Genomic DNA, 12648 nt, shown 5'->3' with positions numbered 1-12648 from the left:
ACCAAAGAACTAAATATGGTTCCCAATCAGAGACAACGACAGACAGCTGCCTCTAATTGAGAACCAATCTAGGCAACCATAGACATACAAAACTACCTAGAAAGGAAACAGCCCTATAAACATACAAAACCCCTAGACCAGACAAAACACATAAATCCCCCATGTCACACCCTGACCTAACCAAAATAATTTAAAAAACAAAGGCAAGGGCGTGACAGTACCCCCCCCCCCCCCCCAAAGGTGCGGACTCCTGGCCGCACACCTAAATCCATAGGGGAGGGTCTGGGTGGGCGTCTGTCCACGGTGGCGGCTCTGGCGCGGGACGTGGATCCCACTCCACCATAGTCTTTGTCCGCTTTAGTCTCTTCCTAGGAACGGCGACCCTCGCCGCTGACCTAGGATTGGCAACCCTACTAAAGGGCCCCACTCCACTAAACAAACTCCTCCGGACTGAGGGGCAGCTCCGGACTGAGGGGTAGCCCAGGACTGAGGGATAGCTCAGGCTGGTTGACGGCTCTGGCGGATCCTGGCTGACTGACGGCTCTGGCGGATCCTGGCTGACTGACGGCTCTGGCGGATCCTGGCTGACTGACGGCTCTGGCGGATCCTGGCTGACTGACGGCTCTGGACAGGCGGGAGACTCTGGCTGAATGGCGGCTCTGGACAGGCGGGAGACTCTGGCGGCTCTGGACAGGCGGGAGACTCTGGCGGCTCTGGACAGGCGGGAGACTCTGGCGGCTCTGGACAGGCGGGAGACTCTGGCGGCTCTGGACAGGCGGGAGACTCTGGCGGCTCTGGACAGGCGGGAGACTCTGGCGGCTCTGGACAGGCGGGAGACTCTGGCGGCTCTGGACAGGCGGGAGACTCTGGCGGCTCTGGACAGGCGGGAGACTCTGGCGGCTCTGGACAGGCGGGAGACTCTGGCGGCTCTGGACAGGCGGGAGACTCTGGCGGCTCTGGACAGGCGGGAGACTCTGGCGGCTCTGGACAGGCGAGGCGCACTGTAGGCCTGGTGCGTGGTGCCGGCACTGGTGGTACTGGGCCAAGGACACGCAACTCAGGGCGAGTGCGGGGAGGAGGAACAGGTAGTACTGGGCTCTGGACACGCACAGGAAGCATGGTGCGGGGGGCTGCTATCAACGATAAACGAGAACACTACAAAATACAAAACAACAAAAGTGAAAACCGAAACAGTCCTATCTGGTGCAACGACACAAAGACAGAAGACAATCACCCACAAAATACCCAAAGAACATGGCTGCCTAAATATGGTTCCCAATCAGAGACAACGACAGACAGCTGCCTCTAATTGAGAACCAATCTAGGCAACCATAGACATACAAAACTACCTAGAAAGGGACAGCCCCATAAACCCATAAACATACAAAACCCCTAGACCAGTCAAAACACATAAATCCCCCATGTCACACCCTGAAATAAACAAAATAATAAAGAAAACAAAGATAACTAAGGCCAGGGTGTGACAGTTACTGTGGGTATGATGTACTTTTCTGCAGATGCTTCTGTTTTTCAACACCAAAACCACCACTGGTGTGCGTGGCCAAAGAGCTCTATTTTCATGTCATCTGACCATAGCACCAGTTCCAATCCAAGTGCCAATGCCATTTATCAAAATCCAGGCGGTGATGTGATCTCATATAAATACATTTTAAAAAATTACCTGGTTGCCTCTGCCAGGAGTCTGACACAGGCTGCAAGTGGATCTTCTAGCGAGACAATAACCGCAAGCACACATCAAAATCCACAAAAAACTGATAATTGACCACAAAATCTACATTTTGAATGGCAATCTCAGTCCTCTGACTTGAATCCCATTGGTTTGTGGTTTGAATTGAAGAGGGCAGTCCCCCCCAATATCAGAAGTCAAATTCAGCCGCACACAGCGCGAGATACTCCTTGTATAGTTTCCCCTGTAGGAATAGGTTGAGAATGGTATACAGATGACATGTACACAGTAGCACATTTCATGCCTGAGTATTACACTACACATACAAAAGTATGTGGACACTTCTTCAAAAATAAGTGCATTCGGCTACTTCAGCCACACCTGTTGCTGGCAGGTGTTTAAACTCAAGCACATAGCCATGCAATTGCTATAGACAAACATTGGCAGTAGAGTGGCCCATACTGAAGAGCTCAGTGGCTTTCAATGTGGCACCGTCATAGGATGCTACCTTTCCAACAAGTCAGTAAGTCAAATTTCTGCCCTGCTACAGATGACCCTCCCACTCTGTCTGCCGAATTCTTTCTCTTTGCTCTTTTTTGCCTTAATAGGATTTTGGTGGGCGGAGCCGGTAGGGTCATCAGCGAAAATGGGACACACCTAGGCTCAGGTGTGTCCCAGGGATAAATACACCTTCCCCCATTCATTCAATCTAGACTCTCTCAATGCAGACACGCTGTTGGATTTTGGCTCTTTGTGTTTCTTTGTGTTCTTTGTTTTGGCACCTCTCAACACCTGTCATTATCACCATGTATGAAAGCAACTACTTACTTACACTACTGATTAATGACTACACACACAGTTTATTTTATTCAATAAATATATTTTTGTTATTCATTATCTCCGGGTTGTCTCCCTCTTTGTTAAGGGCTATGAGCCGGTTCGTGACATTAGTGCTGTTTTTTAATTTGTATAAACTTGCAAAAAATTCGAAACCTGTTTTTTCTTTGTCGTTATGATGTATTGTGTGTAGATTGATGAGGAATTTAAAAAAATCATGTTTAGAATAAGTCTGTAATGTAATACAATGTGGAAAAAGTCAAGGGGTCTGAATGCTTTCAGAATGCACTGTATATCAAAAAATTATACAACGGGTGGATCTAATCCTGAATGCTGATGGGTTAAAACCGAATTCCAGCCGGTGTCTATTCCGCAAGTTGCCATCGCCTAAATCTATGATGTTAAAATGCCTATTTCAAATCAAATTCTATTCTTCACATGCGCCGAATACAACAGGTGAAATGCTTATTTACAAGCCCTTAACCAACAATGCAGTTAAAGAAATAGAGCTTATAAAATATTGACTAAATAAACTAAAGTTTAAAAAATTACAATTAAAATAAAATCATAAAGTAGCACAATGACGAGGTTATATACAGGGGGTAGCGGTACAGAGTCAATGTGCTGGGGTACAGGTTAGTCAAGGTAATCTAGATACCATCTGTGGTCACCTTCGCCATAACCTCGAAAGAGACCAGCACAACAGTTTAGTTAAGGGCATTTCTGATTCAGGAAATCCAGACAAATCATTCACTGTATGACAAATTATTACTACTACCAATATTATTTATACAGATTTCTAAAACAAATCTCAAAGAGAATAAGAATACACAGTTTAAACAATTTTCCCCCAAATTGGCTTATACTTCTCTATCATCTTGGCGATCTCACTGCAAAGTTACAGGGTCAGGGAGTTAGGGGGCCTATCCTTAGGGAGACATCCTGACCATATAGCAGACCCAATTTGATGAGATTTGTTATGGAAGCAAGACAGCAACAAACAAACAACAGCAATACACTTCTTCATATAAAACTAGAGGTGGGCGAAAACAATACACATATCACTCGAGATGTGAAAAACTTCAATCCATTTGAAATAACTGTCAACCATTACCAACATAGCTTTTTCCCTTTTTCAGGCAGGCGTGTGAAGAAAATCTATTTGCATATTTACCAAAAGGCCCCAGGTAATTAAAACAAATCAAAATTAAATGAATTAGAAAAACAAATCTAATTAGAATTACAACTTTTGATAACTCCATAAGGAAATAATTGTATCACACAAGGTAATGGTAAAATAGACTAGAGACACCCAAATTACAACTATACCATTTAGCTAAGTTAAGAATGACGTGAACAATCAAGTCAATAACTGTTGGGTAGTTAGATAGCATATAGTTAATATACTAGCTAGTTTGATGTATTAGTAGCCAACTAACGTTAGGTAGCTAGCGAACATATATTACTGGTTCATACTGCTGTAATGATATGCTATGCTGTTCATAAGGATAGCATAACTAGCCAATTGTCAGCCAACATAACAAAACTTATTTTAAAAGTTATACCTTTAAAACATTGCTCAACATTTTCTTAACATCTGTCATAATTAATGAAATCATTGAATTTGTATCTTAAGACCAATAAGCACAACACATACTCAATTTAATTCACAAATAGTGCAGTTATACTGAGTACATATACTGTTCTTGGTTTTAGTGCTTTTTATTTTTTGTTGATAGAATGCTAACATCAAAACGCTGGTGTATTGAGCTTTGGATTTTTCTTTTATATAATTATACCAATTCACAATAGCATCTCTGAATACTTTATTAAATTGGAATTTTCTGTCAACAGGGAAATGCTGCTCAATTTTATCCATGATTAGATTTTTTTCCCATATTTGAGCCGAATTGGTAGAATGTTCTTGCGCTTCTTCAAGTGACTCTATGGCTTTGCTATAGTTGACCTCTTCTACAATGGTTATTACTGCGCCTCTCTCAACTCTACCGCTTTCTGTGCTGTATTGACGTATCCTGAAAATGACATCTGCTGCTTTAAATTGGACGGTCATTTCTCAGTTCTGGTTTTCATATATTTTCTTTACTTTCAGAGTGCGAGCTGATCAAGGGGTCAAAAATGTAGATATTGCCAGATGTATGTTCACTGTCCGAGGAACAGGCCGTGGAAGCTTTATTGCTGGCAAAAGTGTCCATAACCAGAGGTAATTAAACTGTTCTGTGTTCTTTTTCTCTCTTCCTCTCTGCCTGTCTTGTTGTACATGGAACCTGTCTCACATGCATTAATTTAAAAACCCTTAATATGTCATCTGCTAATTTTAAGATTTACACCACAACACCACAACACTCAGCCATTTTCACTGGACTATCAAGCCCCTGTTGCTGCCAGATTTATCTTTTGAGAATTACAGATTCAGCAGGTAGAGGACCTGCTTTATCAGGAGGATATTCTGGAATCTGGAAACACTGACAATGGGGTCATTGTTCCTGACATCCCATGCCCCCTGTCTACTGAGAATCTTGCTGTGCTGCAACTTCAAGTGAACCCTACAGTACCACTGACATATTTTGGTCAGGACATATACATGCATGCTCTTCGATTAGTAATGAGTCTCCATCTTTTTTAGGTGTTGTCCTCCTACACTATGTAGGGTATTGTTTTATCCCCAGTGCAACTCTTGATAATGGCAAACATTTGTATTTTTTGGAGGAGGGTGAAAGGATAGCAGGCCCAGCTGTCAAAGTGAGAGACTAGGCTATTCTAGAGAAAGCAGGTACTTTTGTGGAGTCTAGTTCTTGTGAGGTTTTCTGTCCTCAGATACAGAGAGCTGTGAAAGCCTGTCTGCAGATGAAGAGGTCCCAATGAAGAGCAGCGGTTCTCAGTCCTGGTCCCGGGGACTCAAAGGGGAGCACAGTTTTGTTTTTGCTGATTAATTTTTGTATATAGCTGATTCAAATGATCAAGTCATAATCAACCTTTAAGTGATATTTTTATATTAATTTGTGACGCTATCCTTGATATGATCCTGCCATTGTCACATGCATCTATCTATCCAATGTTATCCCTATTTGTTATAAGGGATATTATACTTCTATTATTAAACAGATGCTTTACATTGAAATACAGACCGAGATGTAGTAGTCCCAGAGTTAATGATCCAAGGTCAGTTTTGCATTTCACCTCCTGATGATTATGATGACTGACCGTGTTAGAATAAAATAAAAAAGCTTAATCATGCTCTCTCTCTCTATCCATCTGTCTCTCGTCTGCAGGTATGTTTTGATGTGAGAGAGGAAGCCAGTCCCGTCAATGCCACCTCACCCGCTCTTAAGATAACAACTAAGATAACTGAGGTTCATAGATTGGTATGAATATTAGTTCTGAACCTAACATTTTAGGGTCCATACACAGATCGGCTACATACTGTAGCTAGCTACACATCCATAGGCATACAGTTATTCTTATCCTCCACTACACAATAAGCAAGTAATGGTGACTAACCCCATCCGTACAAATTTGAGCAACCACGACATTCAAACGAGGCTGCAATGAAAACTAATGGGACTGCAGCAACTGTGTTGACATCAAAATCTGGGATGTGAACTACGTTTCTATTCATGCGTTGATTGACATGCTAATGGATCAATAGTATTGGAGTGAAAGTTTTTAAAAAACGGACCACTCCGACGCTGTACTTTAAATTGTGTCGTGTCATGACGTAACGTACAGCACACGTAAACCAACTAATTCGGTGTCTTACAGCCTCTCTCCACCAGGTGTAGCGCTTATCTCACCGCTTAAAAATAAGAAAGGGACAGGGTAAGGGGTAAGGGGGATAACATTACCTAGTCATTTTTTGCGTCATAACTGCAAGCCATCATGACTCTCAAAAGCCGCTGTTAACTTTAGCGCCGGCCTAAAAACCCAATTCAAATTCGACACAAACCTACAAATAGGTATGGAATAACAAGTTATATAAACTCTTCACAGTGTTTTATTTTCATTTTAGAGGTGATAAGGTGATAAGTTGGACAGGTGAAAAAAAGATGTTTCCCCTTTCACTATCACGCAGTAGGTTTCACTTCCCCACCTGCCATTTTTAAAAAGACCAGACGGAGCTCATTGCCTTCTTGAATCATGCAGAGCTTGCTAAATAGCGATTTTTGTAAGTGAACTTTATGACAAAAAAATATGCACAATCGTTTGTCTCTACATTAACTAAAATATTGATATTTTTTGCTTGACTCGTTATGATGTTACAATTACTTAAATTTGCTTCCCCCGTAATGTTATGTTAGCCTTCTTTGCTGAAGAAAGTCATCAGGGACGGGTAGCTCGCGTCAAATTCGTCATTGAAACCACTCTATATGATTGGTCATATAAAAACCTTGGGACCCAAATGCATAATGAGTGCTGTCGCTCCCCCTTGTGGTGGTCTGGAGCAATGACGCCATGATGATGGGTACCTCTAAGTCCCGCGGTATAAGTTCGCAACTTTTAAAGGAGGAACCACTGTATCCACTCACTGACGCTCCCTGCCAGTCGAAGGCAGGTCCCTTTCTGCTGCGCTTAATCTGAATGTGGTTACCCTGAGCCGCGTCTTCTGTAGCCCCTGTGCGCAGTTAACCTCGTCTCCTCAGGAACGATCAGTAAGCGGAGTTAGCGTCCCATACTCGTCGCCAATTGTTATGGTAATTCTAACCAAAAAGGAAGAGAGGTTGCAGATTCTTTCAAACAACACATTATTATAATATTTGTAAAAATAGCAGTTAACTATGCACTTCAACAGTTGGGCAGTTAAGGCCCAACGAACAGTGTCGGTTCTCAGCTTTTATAGAGAAGTACACTCTTGTATACGTGCCAGTCAGCAGATAGTATGTAAAAGGCAATTAGTTGTCTGTGCAGATTTAAGATAGCATGAGGTTGATAGCCAAAGGGCTCAACCGTCTAACTGTATCCACAACAGAAAACACTATCATGTGCTCCTTTCTGCAAGTTTCCATACATGTGACTTCCTGTAGATAGTAAACCCACGGGATGTCACATGCTCCGGTCGCACCCAAATGGCTCTTAGCTGTAAGCCCAGTCTTATGACTAAGCCACACAAGAAAGCCTGTAATTACTTCGCCACTATTGGCCTATTTATTGCCTTACCTCCTTACTTAATTAGCACACACTGTATACAGATTTTTCTATTGTGTTATTGACTGTACGTTTGTTTATCCCATGTGTAACTCTGTGTTGTTGTTTTTGTCGCACTGCTTTGCTTTATCTTGGCCAGGTTGCAGTTGTGAATGAGAACTTGTTCTCAACTAGCCTACCTGGTGAAATAAAAAAAAATAAAAAATATTAACATATAGCAATGGACAATTCTCTAGGTAAAAAGAGCATAGTATGTCTAATTAAGTAGTAATGAATATTACATTTCCACCACACCTCAAAGCAGGTGTTTGGAGGATATATTGGCATGGTTTGCCGGCCAATATAATAACAAAACCCGTGCAAATATATCCTCCAAATATTGGCTTGGAGAATATATTTATTATATCTTAAAATGTAATACCACCCAGTTCTGAACCAACTACACTGCTCAAAAAAATAAAGGGAACACTAAAATAACACATCCTAGATCTGAATGAATGAAATATTCTTATTAAATACTTTTTTCTTTACATAGTTGAATGTGCTGAATAAAAAATAATAATAAAATAAAAAATTTATCAACCCATGGAGGTCTGGATTTGGAGTCACACTCAAAATTAAAGTGGAAAACCACACTACAGGCTGATCCAACTTTGATGTAATGTCCTTAAAACAAGTCAAAATGAGGCTCAGTAGTGTGTGTGGCCTCCACGTGCCTGTATGACCTCCTTACAACGCCTGGGCATGCTCCTGATGAGGTGGCGGATGGTCTCCTGAGGGATCTCCTCCCAGACCTGGACTAAAGCATCCATCCACCAACGCCACGTTGCACCACAGACTGTCCAGGAGTTGGTGGATGGAGCGAGACATGATGTCCCAGATGTGCTCAATTGGATTCAGGTCTGGGGAACGGGCGGGCCAGTCCATAGCATCAATGCCTTCCTCTTGCAGGAACTGCTGACACACTCCAGCCATATGAGGTTTAGCATTGTCTTGCATTAGGAGGAACCCAGGGCCAACCGCACCAGCATATGATCTCACAAGGGGTCTGAGGATCTCATCTCGGTACCTAATGGCAGTCAGGCTTCCTCTGGCGAGCACATGGAGGGCTGTGCGGCCCCCCAAAGAAATGCCACCCCACACCATGACTGACCCACCGCCAAACCGGTCATGCTGGAGGATGTTGCAGGCAGCAGAACGTTCTCCACGGCGTCCCCAGACTCTGTCATGTCTGTCACATGTGCTCAGTGTGAACCTGGTTTCATCTGTGAAGAGCACAGGGCGCCAGTGACGAATTTGCCAACCTTGGTGTTCTCTGGCAAATGCCAAACGTCCTGCACGGTGTTGGGCTGTAAGCACAACTCCCACCTGTGGACGTCGGGCCCTCATACCACCCTCATGGAGTCTGTTTCTGACCGTTTGAGCAGACACATGCAAATTTGTGGCCTGCTGGAGGTAATTTTACAGGGCTCTGGCAGTGCTCCTCCTGCTCCTCCTTGCACAAAGGCGGAGGTAGCGGTCCTGCTGCTGGGTTGTTGCCCTCCTACGGCCTCCTCCACGTCTCCTGATGTACTGGCCTGTCTCCTGGTAGCGCCTCCATGCTCTGGACACTACGCTGACAGACACAGCAAACCTTCTTGCCACAGCTCGCATTGATGTGCCATCCTGGATGAGCTGCACTGCCTGAGCCACTTGTGTGGGTTGTAGACTCCGTCTACCACTAGAGTGAAAGCACCGCCAGCATTCAAAAGTGACCAAAACATCAGCCAGGAAGCATAGGAACTGAGAAGTGGTCTGTTGTCACCACCTGCAGAACCACTCCTTTATTGGGGGTGTCTTGCTAATTGCCTATAATTTCCACCTGTTGTCTATTCCATTTGCACAACAGCATTTGACATTTATTGTCAATCAGTGTTGCTTCCTAAGTGGACAGTCTGATTTCACAGAAGTGTGATTGACTTGGAGTTACATTGTGTTGTTTAAGTGTTCCCTTTATTTTTTTGGAGCAGTGTAGCATAAACAATTTTTTTTACAGACATCGATCCAGTCACTGCATGGACAGCAGAGGGATCTAGAGATCTAGATACAGGTTTAACGAACATCAAAGAGTAACTGACCTGTCTGTCCTGCTCCCTCCCGGCTTCGACTGCCTTGCTGAGGTAGAATCGCAGCTTGTCCGCAATCTTATCGCTAAGTTTCTTCATGATGTTGAGCGTGCGCTTGCACAGCGCCTGGCCCATGGGGTCAAAGAACACAAAACCAGGTCTGCCTGCTCCCCTGGAGAGACACGTAAAGATAAGAGGCAGCCCAAGGTAGAGTGATTTTCTAAAAGATGAAGAGTTATTCCAAAAGGCATCCTCTTTGTTACCCCCCCCCCCCACAGACCCACCCACCAACATACCAGAATGATTACACAAGGTGATGCAGTCCTACCTATGTGATGTGATCAGGGTGTGTGTGTTTGTGCATGCGTGCGCGCGTGCGCGTGCATTTTACTGTATGTGAAGCCACACCAGAGAAGGGGCGAGTCATGGAATCATACCAAATGAGGTGATAGCGCAGTTGACATCAAAGGGAGGCCTGTCCCAGTTCAACAGGCCCGGGATGTCCGCGAACGTCACCATGTTGAACTTCTTCTGTTTGAGGGTGGAGATCTCAGCAGACAGGTAGTCCGTAACATCGACAACACACGCCAACTGGGTCAGCTGGCCCCAATTCGCTCCCTACCCCTCCCCCTTGGACCTAACCCTTTAACGTTAGCAGATCTGTAGTATATGGATAGGTATAAGCAGTGTAGTGGTGGAGCTTCCACCATATTGCTTCCACCTTACATATCTGCAAACATTAGCGGGTTAGAGTCCAAGAGGAAGGGGTGAATTGGGACTGGCTGTGTGCATACATACAGAACTGGATTCTGGACTAAAGTGTGGCCCTTCTGGAGAACGTGTAGGTGATAAATAAGAAGTGGAGTCCCGCTGAAGGCTGTCAGCTCCAATGTCTGTTTTATTTGTTACCCATAAAGCCGCAGTGCGGTCAATACTTGGAATCTCGAGGATGTGGCCCTAGTCTGCGAGAATGCAAGAACTGTCCAAACAAAATCGTTAAACTAAATGATTTTGCATACTCCTGCAGTAACAATTATGATTAATCGTTTGTAAACTACTTCAATAACCCTCTGTTTTGATCCAGTGCTAGTAGTACACATTGTTTGACCCACTCCTCAGGCAAAAACATGTCCTCATCGAACAACCCTCAATTTGACTCTGGGATCCCCATTAGTTGACGGCATAACGTCAGCTAATCTTCCTGGGGTCCAACACAGAACTAAAAAGACATTACAAACAATTGCAATTGTCATTAAGTCATTATAAACATTTAACAATTAGACATTACATACAATTAAAATACCTGACAGGTAATACATTTTACATTCAGTAGATGCTCTCTAGTCTCTGTCCAGTAATACGGTCGATCACATTTGATGTACTTTTATTGTTTTCTTGAAGGTGGATTTACTTTTGGCCTGAAAAATGTGAGTTAGGTAAAGAATTCCATTCAGTGATTGCTCTGTATAAAACTGTAGATTTGTCCTTGACCTGAGGGGTATCAGGGGCCCTGAATTAGATTGAATCATGTCTTAACATCCCCATCTGCAGAGTTCTGTAGTCATAGTTACCCACAACAGCTCTTCAACTGGCAGCTTTACGGCGGGGAGGGAGACATAAAGCTAGCCAGTGAAGAACGACTGTGAAGCAACGCACAGCGGGGGTAACATGACTCCACATACACACACACATATGCATACACATTAAATGTAGCTATGACAGACCCTCCCCCTCCGGCCAACCCCTTCCCTCAGTATCAGAACAGGATGGATGAATGTTGAGACACATACCTACCCTCCTCCTCCCCCATTGGGTTGTCACAGCCTTGTGCTGCTGGTGCACATCAGCATTCCCAACATTCTCCTGCATCAACATGCCTGCTCTTTGCTCGCTCTTCTAATGCATCAATCTCCCCAGTGGCTCGAGATGAGACGTCTCCATAGATTTCCACCAACAGGACTTGTCTCCATTCACAACCCAACCAAGACTCACGGGCAAGGTCCCTTCAACGACACAACCGAGCTGCATGTCAAACACAGTTACCGAGTTTGAGCTCCTGTTACTGCACTCCATTAGGGTCCAGTTATAAGACATTAAGGATCCAGCGCAGACACCTGTGTCTGCCCCTATAGGGGTTGACAGACAAGAGACAATTTGTGCTACTTGTCATTATATAAGAAACTCTAAAAATAGACAATCAGATAGATTGGGTACAGACATGTTCCTTTAATAGAGGACTTCATTGTAAGCAGCCGTAACAAGCCTGAAAAGGTAAAGAAAGAGACATTCTATTCTGGCCCTGCTAGCGCTGGGCTGGCCGCCTCAGACAGAGGATACATACCCGCCATATCCAGTGCACCAGGAAAAGGCCAAAGGCTGCAAAAATGCAGCATCACCCAAGACTGCTAGACAAGGCGGCCCTGAGGGGCAGCATAGGACAGGGGCTGCATGTATCAAGCATCTTGAAGTAGGAGCTCTGATTTAGCATCAGTTTTGCCTTTTTAGATCACAATGAATCAGATTACATGGACAGGTGTAGCTGATCGTAGTTTGATACATATGGCCCCAGAGTAATGTAGTATAAGTATACACAACCAGAGTTGGACCAAACCGATGGCTGTCAAAACAAATAACGTCTTGACAGGAGTTTGATTAAAGACTGGTGTACCAACACTCTGTGGAAATGATACTAGGCATATTGTTTTATAAAAACACCTGTTCCACAGGAGTGAGACAACTGCTCAATCACCCTTCACTGCTAGGTGTACTGAATAGTGGCAAGCAAATAGAGAAACGCATCATAAACAACAGTATAAACCAGCAAACAAAAGCCAATAGTCTCACAAAAGATGAAGAAGG

The sequence above is a fragment of the Oncorhynchus kisutch genome, linkage group LG3 (assembly GCF_002021735.2).
Source record: "Oncorhynchus kisutch isolate 150728-3 linkage group LG3, Okis_V2, whole genome shotgun sequence".
Lineage (NCBI taxonomy): Eukaryota > Metazoa > Chordata > Actinopteri > Salmoniformes > Salmonidae > Oncorhynchus > Oncorhynchus kisutch.
Note: the sequence above shows the minus strand (reverse complement) of the source record.